General features: G+C 43.7%; 1 protein-coding gene across 1 annotated transcript in view; it reads left to right on the top strand.

The window, feature by feature from the left end:
• MAP6 (microtubule associated protein 6) overlaps positions 1 to 18,192 on the top strand; it is a 90,570-nt gene that overhangs the window by 1,874 nt on the left and 70,504 nt on the right. The window lies entirely within an intron of this gene.

The raw sequence follows: 18,192 nt of genomic DNA, 5'->3' as shown, positions 1-18,192 counted from the left end.
TTCCCGCAGGGTCCCATCCTCCTCAAGGAGCAGTGACCTGCCCCCGCCCCCACCCCCTAGCCTGCTTCGCTTGGCCCTTCCTTCTTCTCTCTCTCAGTCCCTGGGCGACACCTAAACACCACACCCTTTTCTAGACGCCCTGCCCGGCCCTCTTCCTTCAGCCACTCAGGCTTTGAAGGCAGATTCCTTATGCCTCTTACTAGCTGTGACACATGGGGTAAGTTTCTTAAGCTTTCTAGGACTCAAGTTCTTATCTGGAAGATGTGATGGGTAATAGGTTCTTCTCTGAGATTGTTCACTCATGTATTGATTTAATAGTAAATAACATATTTTTAAATACTTCCTATATGCTAAGCACTGTGCTAGGCATTTCGAAGAGTAAAGGAGATGATTCAGGAGGAGAATTATGCCTGGCACCTGCTTGGTAATCTGTACCTCTTGGTTCCCTTCCGAACTTCTCTTTATTCTGATTTCCACTTCCTAGACACCTCCAGCCTCCTCCCCTTTTGATGCATCTCCTTTGTCCTTTTCTTTCTTGTTCTCTAGATACGGTTCTCGTTCTCTTACCACCAAGAAACCCCTCTTCAGCACACTTAAATTCCCTTTAAGTGAAGTGAATGCCTTTATTTGTTCTTTTTATTTATTTATTTATTTTATTTATTTATTTTTGCTTTTCAGGGCCCCACCCATGGCATATGGAGGTTCTCAGGCCAGGGGCCTAATCGGAGCTGTAGCTTCTGGCCTACAACATAGCCACAGCCACAGCCACAGCCACATCAGATCCGAGCTGCGTCTGTGACCTACACCGCAGCTTACGGCAACGCCGGATCTTTAATCCACTGAACGAGGCCAGGGATCAAACCCGCAACCTCATGGTTCCCGGTGGGGTTCACTTCCGCGGCGCCATGACGGGAACTCCTTAAGTGAATGCCTTTAAACAAGAGCATAGTCATATTCCTTCCTTCTTTCCTTTCTTCATCCATTCATTCTCTCTCTCTTTCTAGAATATCCCTTCTTTGTTGCTCTTCATTCATTTAATATGTATTTCTGAAGGCTTAGCGTTCAGTGGTGCCCTCATGTTTCAAACCAAAACAATGAGCTGAAAGATCACCGTTGACTCTGAATATGTAACATTGGCCTTGGGGTCTCTGGGGAAGAAGACGCGCGTGATGAGTAATTGTGCTGGAGGTGTTCAGAATGTGGCGGATGGGGTCCTTCATCGACGCCATAGCCAGTCGCCTCCTTTCTGCAGGAGGGTGTGGACAGGAGGACTGCAGCGTTAGTGTCTTTTGCCAAGACCTTATACGTGGCCTCATCAGACTGTCCTTCTCCAGCAAATAGGACAAACACTCCCTCTTACACTGAGGAAGGAATGGCATTGATAGACATGCTCTCTTATTAAGACAAAATCTGCCCCCCATGCAGGCTTTACCTCTGGAAAGAGTTTCCCAATGAAAAGGGGGCAGCTAATCAATTGGCCCCATTCCTTTTCCCTGAATTCCACCTCCCACTTGGCATTTCTCTCTTGCTCTGTTGTTATAATGACCACACTGGGTCCCCCAGGGGTACACTACTTCCTTTTAAAGCTCTGGGTCAGGCAAGGACACAAATCCTTCTCCTTGGTTCTAGCTATGAGAAGGCGGAATTTTCACAATATCTCTATGCTGCTACCAAGGACGATCAAAAAGAAAAGAAAGGAAAGGAAACAAATAAGTGAGGGGAATAAAAAACAAAGCCAAGATATCGTTCTGTGATTCCGTCATGGCTTTCTAGTCTACACGGTCCTACTTTGTTCCCGAAGAACCTTAAGGTTGACCTACCATCACGGGTTTCTGGATTGGCTCTTCATCATCCCACTCCCAATCCACCACCCTGTGCCAGGCAGAACCTTACCACCTACCAGGCAGAATCGACCTCTCCTCACCTCCATATAGTGGATGCCAGTCAAGGGAGACCCAGATTTTCAAACGTCATTCGGTTACACTACTCAGTGTATGTTTCCAGGTTGGTAGGAATTGCTTTGTCCATAAATGATTGGCCAGACAGTCAGGGAGTAACTCACCTGTCAGACACAACTCTCTCCAAATATTTTGGGTCGAACCTTTGTTCTGTATAAATTCTTTCCCCAAAGCCACACCTTAAACTGTGCAGTAAGCTTGTCATGCTTCATAGTTAGAATTACACACATACTGCACGTGATTGGATAGAAGAGGAGGCTATGCTCTTGAGGCTGGTAACAATGCTTTTTTTTTTTAAATAGCTATCAGAATTTTATCAACTTGTCAAGAAAAGTCTGTACACCTCAAAAAAATATTTTTTATCTGATTTGGGTCTTCTGCAAAATTTAATTATGTATATGACTTTGGGGTCAGCAATTCCACTTTGCTGTATAATCAGAAGGGTTTTGAAACATTAAGAGAATAAGTATTGCTAAGAGACATCCATCAGTTTCTTTTTTTTTTTTTCCACACCAAGACATCAATTTCTTTAATGGACAATTTAAGTACGTGACAAATTTGATATGAAATATAGTATTATTTTTTTGTTCCAGAATAAAAATTAACTAATAATAGGGAAGTGCTCTTTGGGTGAAAGTAAATGTGAAGAAATAAGATAATTAAATATGCTATAAAGAAAAAAAATGCCTGGAAATTATAGGCTTATCTGGAACAATGATTTTTTCCCCCTTATTCTCTCACATCCTTTTTCTTGCTAGGATTCTGAATATTTCCTAAATTTAAATATGCTCCCGTGTCTTCTATAGATGTCATACATCACCTTAGAAGCGAAGATGGGCTCCATTTCATCAATAATTTGATTGATAACCCCTTTTCGTCTGTCACTATATATAAATCATGATGGTTTAGACCATAGTGACTGCTTCATTTCGTGGGCTTTACAAATGATGTCTGTCACGTAATATCAGTGTGAGCAGTTTGCTTAAATAGAGAAAGGACACACAGTATATCAGCTTAATATATTGATATGCAATATACAATATGCAGTCAGCATCCAGAGTCAGAGACATGCTAATTGGTTTTCCCCTGAAAACAGATAATGAGTAGATAACGTCAAATGTCCTTTGATGCTGAGGCTATTGAGAAACCTTCCCTGTTCAACAGTCCATCTAACTTAGGATCTATCCACACTAGTGTGATATCTGAGGTATAGTTAGAACTATTCACATTCGTGAAATTGATTCACTTTCAGTGATTCATATTACATAAATGATGGTATAAAATTGAGAAACTTGTCTTTGTTGCCATTTCTGATGTTCGGGAAGGATTTCACTGGGCAGCCATTTGTGACTTTAGACCTCACATTCTCAATTAGAAAACAGATGAGTCATAGGAGCAGATTAAAATGCCTCTCTCAGCCAACCCCATTGCCCCAGCCATCAGTTAATAGTGATAGATGGGGTAGCAGGTGCTCCCCATAGACATGCTAATGAGCAGCTTTTCCTGGACGGAATCAGCTGGGGCACAAAGAGGCAGAATAATACACCAGAGGCAAGAGAGTACTTGAAAAATGAGAATGGTTAACAAGGTAATCAGAAAGAAAAGGAGGCTTTACTATCTACCCCACAGTCTTCCACAAGGGTTAGAAAAAGGCCCATCTCGGAGTTCCCGTTGTGGCTCAGGGGAAGTGAATCCGATTAGGAACTAGGAGGTTGCGGGTTTGGTCTCTGGCCTTGCTCAGTGGGTTAAGGATCCGGCGTTGCCGTGAGCTGTGGTGTGGGTCACAGACATGGCTTGGATCTGGCGTGGCTGTGGCTGTGGCTGTGGTGTAGGCCAGTGGCTACAGCTCCGATTGGACCCCTGGCCTGGGAACCTCCATATGTCACGGGAGCGGCCCTAGAAAAGCCAAAAAAAAGAGAAAGGCCCATCTGACTTGACTTATGCTATACAGAACAGCCTGATGTCTACAAGGCCACTGGTTGTAACCCTAGTGTCTTCCTGAGTAAATCTCAGCAATACGTACTCCAAGGCCAATATCACATACTTGTCTCCACAACACCTTCCAGGTCTTGCCATTTAGAACTAATTTTTGTCTTAGTTCCTTTTCACATTCTGTTCACTTCTCATTGTCTGCTTGGTTGTAAGATGCTTTTGCCTCCAGCTGCCACCCCCGACCAGATATGAACACATGAAGAGGAGAGCTATCTTTCTTTTGTTCATCTGTGTATCTTTCACGGCCTAATATTGTGCTTAGGTACCACATAGGTTTGTTGAATCCAATGAAATTTTTAGAGTTCGGTGAAACTTCTATTCACCTATGTATTGATTCATTTCTTTTAGTTTTATGTAGTTAAATTGATTTTGGAAAATGACCACCGAGCCCCTGCTGTGTATCAGACAAAAAGTGATAACCCCTGTGTAAAGAGACTGTTTTCCTTAAGCAAAATCTAATAGAATTCCTGCTCTGTTAGCACTAGAAGTAAGTATCCAAATGGGGAAGGGGCAGCAAACCTTACAGACCTGACTCCAGGGGCACCTTCACCCAGGGCAGTGGTCCTCAACCTTTGCCGTACAGAGGAATCACGGGAGAACTTTAAAAATGCTGATGCCTAAGTGCCTTGCCCAGGAATTTTGATTTAATTGGTCTGGGGTGTGGCTTGCATGCGTGAATCTTTTGAAGTGAATCTTTTGAAACCGCCCCATGTCATTCTCTGGGGCAATTCAAAGTCTTGACCTCTTTCCTTAAGGCAGAGGTTCTCAAAATTTAGTACACAAAAGAGTCATCTGGAGAGCTTTCTAAAATGCAGATTCCTGGGCCTCGCCCACAGACATGCTGATTCAGTGGCTTTAAAATGAAGCCTAAGAATCTGCATTCCAACAAGCCCTAGCCTGGGAACCTCCCTATGCCCCAAGCACGACCCTAAAAAGAAAAAAAGAAAAAAAGAAAAGAAAAAAAAGCACTCTAGGTAATTTTGATGCAGATGAACTTGAGGCTTTACTTGGGGAAACACTGCCTGAGGAGGTTTGCTGTCTTCAAGGTACTGCGTTTGGGGTTGCTTGTCATTTATTTAAGTCTTTTATGTCCTTCACTTACATTTTGTAATTTTCTCCACAAAAGTCACACCCACACACACGTTTTGAAGTTTTATTTTTCTATAATTAAGTCTTTAATAGACTAATGGGATTTAACTTTATGTATGTAATGCGGTAGGGACCTAGTTTTCTTTTTGCCTGTTTGGAAAGTCATTCATCCCAATGCCTTTTTGAAAGGTCAGCTTTTCCCCACTGATATCTCTCCATTAATGCAGCGTCTATCACATAAGGGTCACAAGTGCACGAATATATCGGAGATCTCTGCTGTGTTTCCTTTAACCTGAACTATCTGAGCTAATGCCATAGTATCATCTTTTTTTCTTTTGAGCTATTTTAAATTATTTTTCATTTTGTTTGAAGCATATATCTTCCTACATTTTCTAATTCGTTATTGCTCATATGTGTTAATTTTATGTTTTTCTTATATTCAGCAACTTTACCACACTCTAATTTTGTCTGCTGATTCTCTTGGGCTGTCTATGGAGATAATTAATGTATGCTTTGAGCAAATGCCAGTTTACTGTCTTCATTCTGATGTGTGTGTGTGTGTGTGTGTGTTGCTACACTGGTAAGGATATCTGATATGTTTGGGGTTCGGGGGCGGGGGTCGTTTGTTTTTTGGCCATGCCTGTGGCATGCAGAAGTTCCTGGGCCGGGAATTGAACCTGCGCCACAGCTGTGACATGCCAGATCCTTAACCACTAGCCACCAGGGAACTCTTCCGGTGTAGTTTTGATAGCAGGTGGCAGCAGACATCTTTGTCTTCAGACATGGAAATGTTTCTAAAATTCGATCATTAAGTTTGAAGTTTACTCTGTATTGTTATTAGATAGCATCATATCAGGTTAAGAAACTCATCTTTGTACTAGTTTTCTAGGAAGTTCTAAAAATGTGGATTGAGGAGTTCCCATTGTGGCTCAGCAGTAACGAACCTGACTAGTATCCATGAGGACACAGGTTCAATCCCTGGCCTTGCTTAGAGGGTTAAGGATCTAGCATTGCCGTCAGCTGTGGTGTAGGCCAGAAGCTACAGCTCCGATTCAGCCTGGGAATTTCCATATCCTGAGGGTGTGGCCCAAACAAGACTAAATAAATAGATAAATAAATACAAATAAAAAATTAAATAATAAAAATGTGGATTGATATTGAATTTTACTAAATTTCTTTTGCATCACCTGAGAAAGTCATATGGTATTTATTTTTAATGTTATTAGATTTTTCTGATACAGACCATCTTTTCATTCCTAGGATAAATCTTACTTGGGTAAAAATACATCTTTTATCATGCCGAATTCTTTTGCTACTTTTAATTTGAACTGTTTGCATACATGCCCGTAAGTGAAATTAGTCTAAAACGTTTTCCTTTTTTCTGTTAGTCTGGTGCAATGTTGGGAATCACGGTTGGTTGTGACTATATAGTTAGATGGGTAGATTTTTTCTTCTTTTCAGTTGTTTGGAACAGTTCCTCTAACAAGTGCTCCTCCTCCTTAAATATCTGATAAGATTCTCCTGTAAGGCTCTCTGTGCCTGATGTCTTTTTCATGGACAGACTGTTTTTTTTTACTACCAATTTGATGGTTTTAACAGTGATTTATTTATTCAGCTTTTATATTTCTTGAGCCAATGTCAATCACTTATATTTTTCTAGAAAATGTTACTTTTTTCTTATTTTTAAATTTATTGATGTAAGATTCACTATAGCATTATATTGTGGCTTTAAAAACCATTTCTACTTATCTACAGTTGTATCTCCTTTCATACTTAATATTAATTGGGGCCTTCCCTCCCACCCCACCCCTGTAATTGTCTTATTGAGGTTGTTTACTTTTTTAGTCTTTTCAGAGGATCAAATTTTGGTTTTGGTGTACATATCCCTTTTCGGTAGAATTTGCTCTTATTTTTACTGCTTCTTTTTTACATTCTGAGAGGTAGTCATTTGTCACATTACACACAGTTTTATATCCCTAAGGAGTCTGGATTTTTTCTAAAGAAATAGGTCGCTGAGAGAATCTAGGCAGAAGGACTACATAATAGTTTAATATGATTTACATTTTATAAATGTCCCCTGGATGGCAACCTGGGGAGGTTAGAGAAAGGGTGGCCAACAACGAGGCTGTTGAAAGAATCCAGAGAGCATGATAAACCTGGAACTGTGGCTGTGGGATTAGAGATTTATCACATAGTACATATAGTTACAGAACAATAGCTCTTAATGACCAGTTGAGATGCAAGGAAGAGGATAAGCCCAGGATAACGTTTTTCTGGTTTGGGTAACTGTGGTGCTAGTTATTGGAACAGACTTTCATCTAGACTTCTATGATGAATACTGAGGAGAAAAAAGTCTCCTAGAGAGGAAGTTGAGCTCATTTTTAGTATCTAGAATTTGAGTTGTTTATGAGCTATCTGACAAGAAGTTTCAAGGGGCAGCTGAGTAAATGGATCTGAAGTGGAGAGAGATCTGGGCTGTGAGTGAATATAGATATGAAACATCCTATGGTTATTATTAAAGCCATAGGAGGAGGCAAAATCGACCTGAGAGAAGGAGTAGAGAAAATCAGCCATCAGAGCCTGGAGTCCTGAGGGATACAGGTACTGGGGGTACTGACAGCAGAAGGAATAGCCACGCAAAAGATGAAGGAGTGGTCAGAAGGAAGGGGGCGTAAACCAGGGGCTTACCGCAGACACCACACCAGGTGCCTAACTCAGCAAAGCCGGATGCCTCCCTGGAAATTTTTACTGAGGAATTACTGCGTGCAAAGCACTTTCCTAGATCATCGGTTGACCTTGCGCAGTTAGATATGATGTTACTGTAAGACTAACCCACAAAGAGGAGAAGAGATAACATAACACGCATTTCATCCTTGGTTGCTCTCTTGGGAAAAAACGGCATCTAATGCCCCTGTGAACTTGCAAGAAACAGTCCAGCCAGTGGTCGATTTAAGTCTATAATCAGGAAGGATCACTCAGTGTCCCAGATACAAAACTGAAATAATCCAACACTGTCGAGCAGGATTAAAGAGCCATCTCTGTAATCAGTGCAGCTTTGACGTTTCAGATTAGGTCAGTTGTATACACGTAGAAAGGTGAGCTAATGATTCTCTGCCACATGAAGAAAACTGCAAGGAGACCTCGACCAGCAAGCTGAAAATTCTCTTGATGTTCACTAAAGATGCTAATTTTCACCATTAGAAATAAAAATAGTAGTTAATTGAGGGCCTGCTGTGTGCCTGGCAGGCTGCTAGAAACCTTAGACCTGTCTGCTCCTGCAGTCTTTGTAGCAGCCCTGCAGAAGCGGTACTACTGCTACTTCCTGGCTAGGTTTCAGGACCCACAAGGCCTCTTGTCTGCCATTAGGTTTAAAGACTGTTGAAGGCACAGACCTCGTCTAATGCTAGCTAGTCTTTTTCTACACACAGCACTATCTCCAAGTCACATTAGCATGTGTTGTCTCAGCCCAGTTTCAATCCAGTAAATGTTGATTGGTGTCTATTCTATTCCTAGGAAGACAAAGTCGTCCTTGCTCTTGGAAGGCTTATGTTTACTAGGCAGAGACAGATGTGCTGAAAAGTTATAGTTACTCTAATAAAGAGTCTATGCGGGGTATGGTGGGGCACAGAGGGAGAAGGAGTTAAGTCGACTTGCTCTGAGGGTTATCAGGGAGAGGGTTCAGTAGAGAAGGGACTGGTAGGCTGAATCTTCAAAGATGAGTGGGCATTCAGTGGGGAGGGATCCATCTGATTAAAAGTACAGAAGAGAAACTGTCAGCAGTTCTGAGCAGGTGGAACTTAGACATCTCATCGAATGAGAAGGGAATGGCGAGAGGTAGACCAGGTTGGTGGGCTGGGCCAGCTCCTTCATCCTGTAAGCAAAGGAAGAAGTGGGGTTAGGTTTTGGATTTTAACAAAGGTGACTTTGAGAGTTCCTGTTGTAGCTCAGCAGAAACAAACCTAACTAGTATCCATGAGGATGTGGGTTTGATCCCTGGCCTCGCTCAGTGGGTTAACGATCTGGCGTTGCTGTGGCTGTAGTGTAGGCCGCAGATGTGGCTCAGATCCCGCATTGCTTTGGCTGTGGCGTAGGTCAGCAGCTGTAGCTCCGATTTGACCCCTACCACAGGACATAAAATAAAAAATAAAAACAAGGAGTTCCCGTCGTGGCGCAGTGGTTAACGAATCCGACTAGGAACCATGAGGATGCGGGTTCGGTCCCTGGCCTTGCTCAGTGGGTTAAGGATCCGGCGTTGCCTTGAGCTGTGGTGTAGGTTGCAGACGCGGCTCGGATCCTGCGTTGCTGTGTCTCTGGCGTAGGCCAGTGGCTACAGCTCCGATTCGATCCCTAGCCTGGGAACCTCCATATGCCGCGGGAGCGGCCCAAAGAAAAAGCAAAAAGACAAAAAAAAAATAAAAAATAAAAAATAAAAAAATAAAAATAAATAAAAACATAAAAAAAGAAAAAACCCAAAAGCACACAAAGGTGACTTTGGCAGCAGTGGGAAGGAAGGATGGGAGGGGATGAAGCTGGGAGCATGGAGTCTGGGAAGGAAACCGTAGGTGAGAGGTAATAAACGCCTCCCGCCAGGAAAGGATAAAGCAAGCACTGATGGTTGGTTTTACTTTTTAACTATTACAAATAAGGCGCCTATACACATTCTTATACAGGTCTTTGCACTCATTTGTGTTAAGCATATCCTCGAGAATGCCATTGCTGAGTCATAGGGAAAACATATGTTTCATCTGAGTGTAATGCTCAAGAGTTTCATGTATGCCCTTGTGACAGCATATCAGGGCAGTGGCTAATTGAAAGTCAGCAGAAAGGAAGAGTCTAAGGAATAATCTGGGCTGTTTCCCAGATTTCGTGTTTTACGTATCTCAGGAAATAATCATAGGAAACACTCTCAGGAAATAATCAGGAAAAAAAGCACAGTTTTGGACAAGTTGAATTGGAGGTGCTGTTGGAAGGAGTATACGGAGATGTTCAGTAGAAAATGAAAAACAGAAACACTGCTGGAAAGGGTGTACGAACGCTTCCGCCTCATACTCAAGGGAAGCATATGTTTCCTCTATGATTCAGCAATTGCTTTCTCGAGTATGTGCTCAGGAGAAATGAGTGCAAAGACCTGCTTAAAATGTGTATAGGAGCTTTATTCATCACAGCTAAAAAGCAAAACCAACTCGAATGCCCATCCGCACTGGGATAGGTACCTTGGGGTAGAGCCACACAGTGGACCATCATGTGCAGGGTGTAATCACCCCACACACACACACAAATGTCCACATCCTAATTCCCGGAAGCCATGAGTATGTTATGTTGCAAAGCAAAAGGGACTTTGCTGATGTCATTAAGTTGAGGGTCTTTGAGGTGCGGTGAGTATCCTGGATTATCTGTTGTAATTATAGGGATCCTCACAGCGGCGCCTTCTTGGCCAGCCATTGTTGGCTTTGAAGACGGAAGGGGGACATGTGCCAAAGAACACGGGCCACCTCTCAGAAACTGGAAAAGGCAAGGAAATGGATTCTCCCTAGAGCCTGCAGAAGGAACACCTTGCTTCCTGCTGGCACCATGATTCTAGCCCGTGAGACCCATTTCTGACTCCTAATGATAGAACTATAAGATGATACTTCGTGTGGTTTTAAGCCATTCTGTTTGTGGTAATTTGTTACCGCAGCTATAGGAAACTAATACACGGGGTTTCTCAATCTCGGCGCTGTTGACATCTTGGAACAGATAACTCTCTGTTGTGAAACTCTCCTGTGCATTATAGGATATTGGCAGCACCCCTGGCCTCTTCCCACTCCTTGTCAGTAGCATTCCCACCACATCCCCCACCTCTGAGTTGTGACAGTCAGAAGTGTCTCCAGACATCACCAAAAGCCTTCCGGGGTGGGGCAAGATTGCCTCTGGTTGAGAACCACTGTTTTATGGCAGTGCAAATTACTGTAATACTCACTGGTCTGGATAGATCTGCTGCCAAGGATGAGTGAAAGAAACCAGATGCAAGTGCACTTACTAAATGACTCTGTATGAAATATGAAATTTTTATTCAGGTGAAATGAATATGAAATTTCCAAAACAGGTAAAGGCAATTGATGGTGATGGATGTCAGAATAGCGATCACTCTGGGGTGGGGCTGGGTGATTGGCTGAGATGTTGGAAATTTCTGTGTCTTTGTCTTTTTTTTTCTTGTCTTGTCTTTTTGTCTTTTTTAGGGCTGCACCTGCAGCATATGGAGGTTCCCAGGATAGGGGTCTAATCGGAGCTGCAGCTGCCAGCCTACGCCAGAGCCACAGCAACGCAGGATCAGAGCCAAGTCTGTGACCTACGCCACAGCTCACGGCAACACTGGATCCTTAACCCACTGAGCGAGGCCTGGGATCGAACCCGCAACTTCATGCTTCCTAGTCAGATTCGTTTCTGCTGCACCACGATGGGAACTCCTGTTCTGTGTCTTGATCTGGATGGTGATTCTGTGAATCTGTGCATATGAACAATTAAGATTTTTGGACTTTTTTCTGTTTGTTATATCTCAACAAAAAATAAGAAACAGATTACAAACTAAGTAAATGGAGATGTAGGTTTGATGCTCAGGAGAAAAGACAGAACAGAAAAGAAAAATCTAGACATCAAGCTGTCAGTGAAGCTCAAACCCACATAGGAGTCAGTGTAGATGGCGAGGGATTTCCCATTGTGGCTCAGCAGGTTAAGAACTCAACTTGGTGTCCATGAGGATGTGGGTTCAATCCCTGGCCTCATTCAGTGGCTTAAGGTTCCGGCATTGCCTTTAGCCGTGGTGTAGCTTGCAGGTGTGGCTTGGGTCTGGTGTTGCCATGGCTGTGGTGTAGGCACGCAGCTGCAACTCTGATTCAACCCCTAGCCTGGGAACTTCCATATGCCATGGGTGCAGCCCTAAAAGAAAAAAGAAAGAAAGAGGGTGAGAACACACTGAGTCCGGAGCCCAGCCGCCCTGACATCAGCAGGGAGAAGCAGTAGAGTCAGTCAAGGAAGGAGCCCGTGTGTCTGTGTTGTCCCCATCTGAGAACGAGAGCATAGACCCACGTGTCCCAAGCTCCCACCTCCGCTGCTCTGGCCTCCTTAGTTACCCACAGGAGCCACCCGCAAGCGCAGAACATAATAGCGCTGCCTTGCATCCCCCCTTCCCAGCATAGGCCATTCGGTGTGTGTTTCTTTTCAAACTGAATGCAGAGGCTTTGCGGGTCCAAGCCTGATGTAACCTCTTTTGGTGGGAAAATGGGGCCCAAGCCCCAAACCATAAAACCCACCATAAGCGCCTCCCCAGTGCTGTTCCCTATGGTCACCGTCTGTTTCATGCAGTGACTTCAAAAAGCTGGCGCATGTTGTGGCATATCCTAAAGTACATTTTTACAATTTTCTTGGCCCCTAAGAATCGTTCCCTATTAAACCATACTAATGAGCGGAAGACAGAGGAAGAAAGCAGAAGAGCAGAATGTTAGAACAGAGACATAATTGAGTTTCAGCCCCATTTGCTGCGTGCACATGGCAGTTGCTGTAACATATCTTCTTATGAGACTTCATTATGACCTTTGAAGGTAAACATCTCTTGAAAGATGAAGAATAGAGTCAGGGAGGCCTGGGGACGGAGGTCACACAGCCAGCCAGTGGCGGGGCTGGCCCAGGAGCCCAGGTCTCCTCGTTCCGGCCTGCAGCAGTGTCTTACTTGTGCAGCTCAAGCAGACTCCTGCCATGTCCCCTCGTTCCTGAGAGGGCTGCTGCCTGCCCCCCAGCCCCTTCCCTTTGTGCTGTCTTTTTGGCTCCCACCCTCCTAAACCCACACCATCCTCCTTCACCACCTTCTGCAGTGGCAAAGGGGTGGGTGGTCTGACTGCTCCCGTCCTAAGCTGTCTATGGATCCCCTTCCCTTCCAGAGCAAGGGTCTGGCACCTCAGCCTGCAGTCAAGGCCTTCCAGGAGCTGACCTATCTGGTGCACCCTGCATCTCCCACTGCTCCACACGCGCACGCACACACACACACACACACCCCTAATGCTTTTTCCTATAGAGTCTCAGTTCCGGCTGCACATTAAAATCGTTGGGCACCCCAGTGGATGATTAGCCAGATCGTAGGCTGAGCTGGGCCTTGACAATCCCCACACATCTCCACTGCCGGATTTCAATCGCAATTTCCCCTCCTGCCTGCCTCTTCTTTCTAAATCCTTTCTATCCTTCAGGGTGTTTAGTCCATTGTAAAAGAGGCTTACACTGTAAAAGAGGGAATTAGGTTGGATTTATTTGATTGTAATATCATCATAATAATGTAGTGGGCTTAATATCATTTTTATTCCAAGTTCAGTGCCGCATGTTAAGAGCACATAAGGCTGGGGCTTTGGGCGAGGAGGATTCAGGGTGCAGAGCACATGATTCCCACGTGCAGGAGCTTGCCTTACGGGGGAGGTAACGTGGATGCAAGTATCCAAAGTACCAGGCAGGGCCTAGGGAGACTTAGAAGTGGGGCCAGGTTCTCTAGGGCCACAACAAGGGCTGGTTAATAATTCTGGAAGGTTTATGGAAGGGACGGTTGTATGAGTCCTGGGTGATTTCCTGGTGCCCCATGAAGGATTTGGTGATCAGTGAAACTGGATTTAAATCATCTCTCTCTCTAACTAAAAACCTGTTGACCTTGAGGAAGTCTTCATACTTCTCATCAGTAAGATGGAGATAAATACACAGAAGTCACTTCACAGAGTCATGATGACGGTGGAGGGAGATGACGCTTTTACCAGTGCAGCCCATCCATAAGCGCTGGCTGCTTGTGTTGTTATCACTGAGCGCATAGAACAAGGTGGGTCCCAAGAAAAGTCTTTCACTGACTCATTCGTTCAGCGTCTACCACATCTTGTATCAGGCACTATGTTAGAATCTGGGGATACAGAAATGAATGACACAGTACCTGTCCTAAAAGACTTCCCGGTCTAGTGAGAGAAATGTACTCAGAAGATGATAGGATGATAGTAAGTGCAGTAATAGAAACATGCCCGAGGTATTGAGGGGGACTCTGACTCAGTCTGAATCAGGAACCACTTCCTGCAGAGGTGGATCCATGCAGTTTGTCAAAAGTGTGGAGTTAGTTCTACTGGGAAGGCAAAGATTAGGAACTATGAGATAAAAATGAAGAAGGCCATTTAAGAATATGACACTTACTAGTAATTTCAGCTCCTCTCAGATATCTAGTTTGATTTGCCTTTGCGTTCAAACCCTGCTTACCATGTAACCGTTTGTCAAGTTACTTACCCTCTCTGCTCTGATTTTGTTTCCTCATTGATAAAATACAACCAATAATACATCCCTTGCAAGGTGTCTAAAGACTTAACATTCCTTTAAGTCGGTGACTCGCTCACCAGTCGTATTTACCATTGCGCCCTCAGCACCAAGCTTAGTGCATGGTGTTTAGGAGATGCTCCATAGGTTTTAACTGAACAAATGAATGATGTGTGTTCAGTACTTAGCCTAGTGCTTAGTCCATGGTAAGCACTCAGTCAGTGGCAGCTACCCTCACCCTCATGCTCCCCTGTGGGTTCGAGTACCGCTTGGCTAATATAGAGGTAATTTGGACCTTCTGTGTGCACGCAGTCTGAATTTCTGAGAACACAACCATGAAATGCTCAGCTAAAAGATTTTCTGTGAGTATTTTTAGTCCGACTTGAAGGCTCCGGGAAAACCTCAGAAAGGAGGGTATCATGTGAGCTGACCTTGGAAGGATCAGTCCGATTTCAGTAGAGAGAACAGTCAGGTGGGCAGGGAGGTGACACACTGCATGCTGAAGGGACAGCTGGAGCATGTAGAGCATGTGGGGAAACTCACCTCTTCAGAAATGACAAGTGTTCCCAGTGTGAGGAATGATACGGCAGGAGGCGAGTCTGGCAGGGTCTAGACGGTGATGGGAACCCTTTGTGTAAAGGGGTAGGTAGCAGATATTTTAGGCCCTTATATATTGCATAACCAGAGAGAACAAATTTCCCAAACTTTTATTGATAAAATTCAAAATATAATCATAATCATAACTGAATATAACCTTTGGGAATATGGGTCTACTAATGAGCAAAATGGATTTTTTAGGGGAATAGCATTTGCTGAAATTGGGTCCAAAATGAATGTTCTTTTTTATCATATCGATTGCCAACATTTATCTACAAAGTCATTCTTAGCCCCTGGCTGAACAAAAACAGGTCAAGGGCCAGATTTGACTCCAGGAGCACAGTTTGCCAGTCTCTGATCTACATCATTAAGGGCAGAATACAGTGCCAACAAGTTTCAGACTCCGTAATGTGCGAATAACCTCCTGAACAGAGTGCCTGAGGATGCTTGGTTTGATCCTGCCTGATTAAGTACATCCTTTATTCCTCCCGAGTGACGTAGTCACTCTCTTGCTTCCTTACAACTGAAAAGCAATGGGGCACTGAAGTACATGTGAGGGTCTTCTTGTCTTCATATGTAATGAGTCATCAACCCATCTCTCATAGCAACCAAGGATACAAGGTACAGGAGTCACCATTACGAGATATCACCAGTCTCTGGCTGATATGACTTCCCCCAGGAGCCCTGAACAGGCTTTAAAAAAAAAAACAAACCAGACAAGGAAAAGGTGATGTTAAAATTACAGAGGTGAGTTCCCTTGTGGTGCAGTGGGTAAGGACCTGGTGTTGTCACTGCAGTGGCCTGGGTTGCTGCTGTGGCTCGGGTTCAACCCCTGGCCCAGGACCTCCCACATAATGCAATTCAATTCAGTTTATATTCAATTCGTTCATTCTATTTAATTCACTTCATACTTGTTGACTATTTCCTATATCTAAGACACCGAGCTCAGCTCTGGGGATATGACCGTGAGGCCCCCAGTCTGGGGCATCCTTATTTACTCTGTGTCTGTTGCTACTTCACAGCAGGGAGAAGTATGATGAGGCGGATTATGGGGGGGATGATGATGGAAAGGGAGGAAGAGGCAGAAGGAGACCTTGCACTGGCGTAAGCGTGAGTGCTTTTAACCAGAAAGGTCTTTAGGGGGAAATAGAAGAGGGAAGAGCTCTGAAGAACCAGAGGAACATAAAGGAAATTAATTAATAGTCAGGGTTACCGATCTGGTAGCCAGGGTGCAGTGGACCAACCACATATCCTGGCATCAGATAAACCTCAGTTCAGATCCCAGCCTTTCCATTTGCTGTTTCTGTAACTTGGTGAAGTTATGTCCAGTCTCTGAGCTTCAGTTTCCTCCGCCAGAAAATGGCCAGTCATAGGTGACACGTGTCATAGGTTGTGTGGATGTGAACGTGTTCTGTAAACCGCTAGGTCCTTGTAATTTTAAGCCTTAATACTCAGAAATGCACAGTAGTTGAGAGGCCAGGAGAGCAGTTAGTCGAGGATCAGGGTTAAGTTCCTGGATTACAGCTGTGAGCAGGACAGACGTGGTTCATCACGGGTGAGCAGCACAGCGATGGGGCGTTAGGCATGTATTCCAATAACGAATGTGAATGCAGCCGTGAGGCATCTTAGGCACAGAGAGTACAAGGGGCTAACAGAGCTGTCCTGTTCCTCAGCCGGAGCAGGAGTTGGAGCATCATCTGAGGAAGCAGCGTTTCAGCCAAGCCCTGCAGGAGGGAGCCGAGCTTTGACGTCTGCTCCACCTCCCGCGTGACCCTGAACAAGCCTCTCCTCCTCTGGCTTCATTTTCCTCACCTGTCATTAGAGGGCTGGCCTGGTCCCCTCTCAGTCCTTCCCAGGGCTGAGAGACCAGACTCAAAGGCCCCAGCACAAGGTGCCAAAGCGCGCTTGTCATCAGCTTGCGGTAGACAACACGGGGTAGAGGAGGGAGCCGTGACCGTGATCCGAAAATCCAATGACATTGAAGAGGGAGCTTGTGGCCACGGATTTGGTTTCATCCATTTGATGCTTCTCTCCTTCCATTCTGAATAGCTGATGCTTTCTTGTCCGAGAAATCTTCAAAGCACTTTTCATTTTCTTTCTTTTTTTCTTTTTCAGAACTTGAAAAAATACTGGGAGTTCCTGTTGTAGCTCAGTGGTAACAAACCCAGCTAGTGTCCATGAGGACTCAGGGTTGATCCCTGGCCTCGCTCAGAGAGTTAAGGATCTGGCATTGCTGTGCCTGTGGTGTAGACCAGCAGCTGCAGCTCCAGTTTGATCCCTAGCCTGGGAACTTCCATATGCTGTGGGTACGGCCCTTAAAAGATTTAAAAAAAAAAAAAAAAAAAACTGTACAAAGAATAGTATCATGCCCATACTGTTACTGCCCAGATTTTAAAAATTATTTTATTATATTTACTTTCAGTCTTTCTTATGCTAGACATTTTTTTTTTCATAGTAAAGGTCTTTTTGCCCACCTGGCCCTGACCCATTGGGCCTCTCCCTTGGTCCCCCAGGAGGTTGCCATCAGCACAACTGTGATGTCCATACCTCTTTATCCATGAATTATGTTAGGCATAGCACTGTGTGTGTGTGTGTATGTGTGTGTGTGTGTGTGTGTGTGTGTTTAGTTACATGACCTCCAACGCTGTGTATCGTTTTATGACTTTATTTTTGTCGCTCAGCATTATACATCTTGAATTTTAAAAAGAATGTGACTATATGGATGACTGAGTCACTTTGCTGTACAGCAGAAATTGGCACAACATTAAGTATACTTCCATTTTAAAAAAAAAGAGTTAAAAATGATATATTTTGAAAAAATACAAATATGCATATAAAACACCCACTCATATACAGTTCCTTCTTTTTAATGGCTGTATAATCTGCCAGCATATGACTATATCATATGTTATTATCTTTCTCTATATTTAGGTTTTCCTGATTTTTAACTGCACAAATAATGTTGCAATGAATATTCTTATATATGTATCTCTGTGAATATATTTAAGAGTAAATATGAAATTGATGGATTTTCCTAGATATTGGGAAGTTGGTGAACTCATTTATACTAATAGTATAAAAAGTACCCCTTTTTCTTATAATGCCAGAATTTTAAAATTTTGCCAGTTTTATAGTGTGGAAATAGTATATTGCTTAATTCATATTTCCCTAATTTTCAGTGAAATTAGGAAGTTTTTCAAGTGTTTATTGTCAGAATGCTTTCCTCTTTTGTGCACTAAATAGTCATACTCTA

Source organism: Sus scrofa, chromosome 9 (genome assembly GCF_054392235.1).
Source record: "Sus scrofa isolate SSC_HxYL_T2T_F1_AM1 chromosome 9, Sscrofa_HxYL_maternal_Yorkshire_Landrace_v2.0, whole genome shotgun sequence".
Classification (NCBI taxonomy): domain Eukaryota; kingdom Metazoa; phylum Chordata; class Mammalia; order Artiodactyla; family Suidae; genus Sus; species Sus scrofa.
The sequence above is the reverse complement of the archived record's forward strand: the minus strand, read 5'-3'. Positions and strand labels throughout refer to the sequence as shown.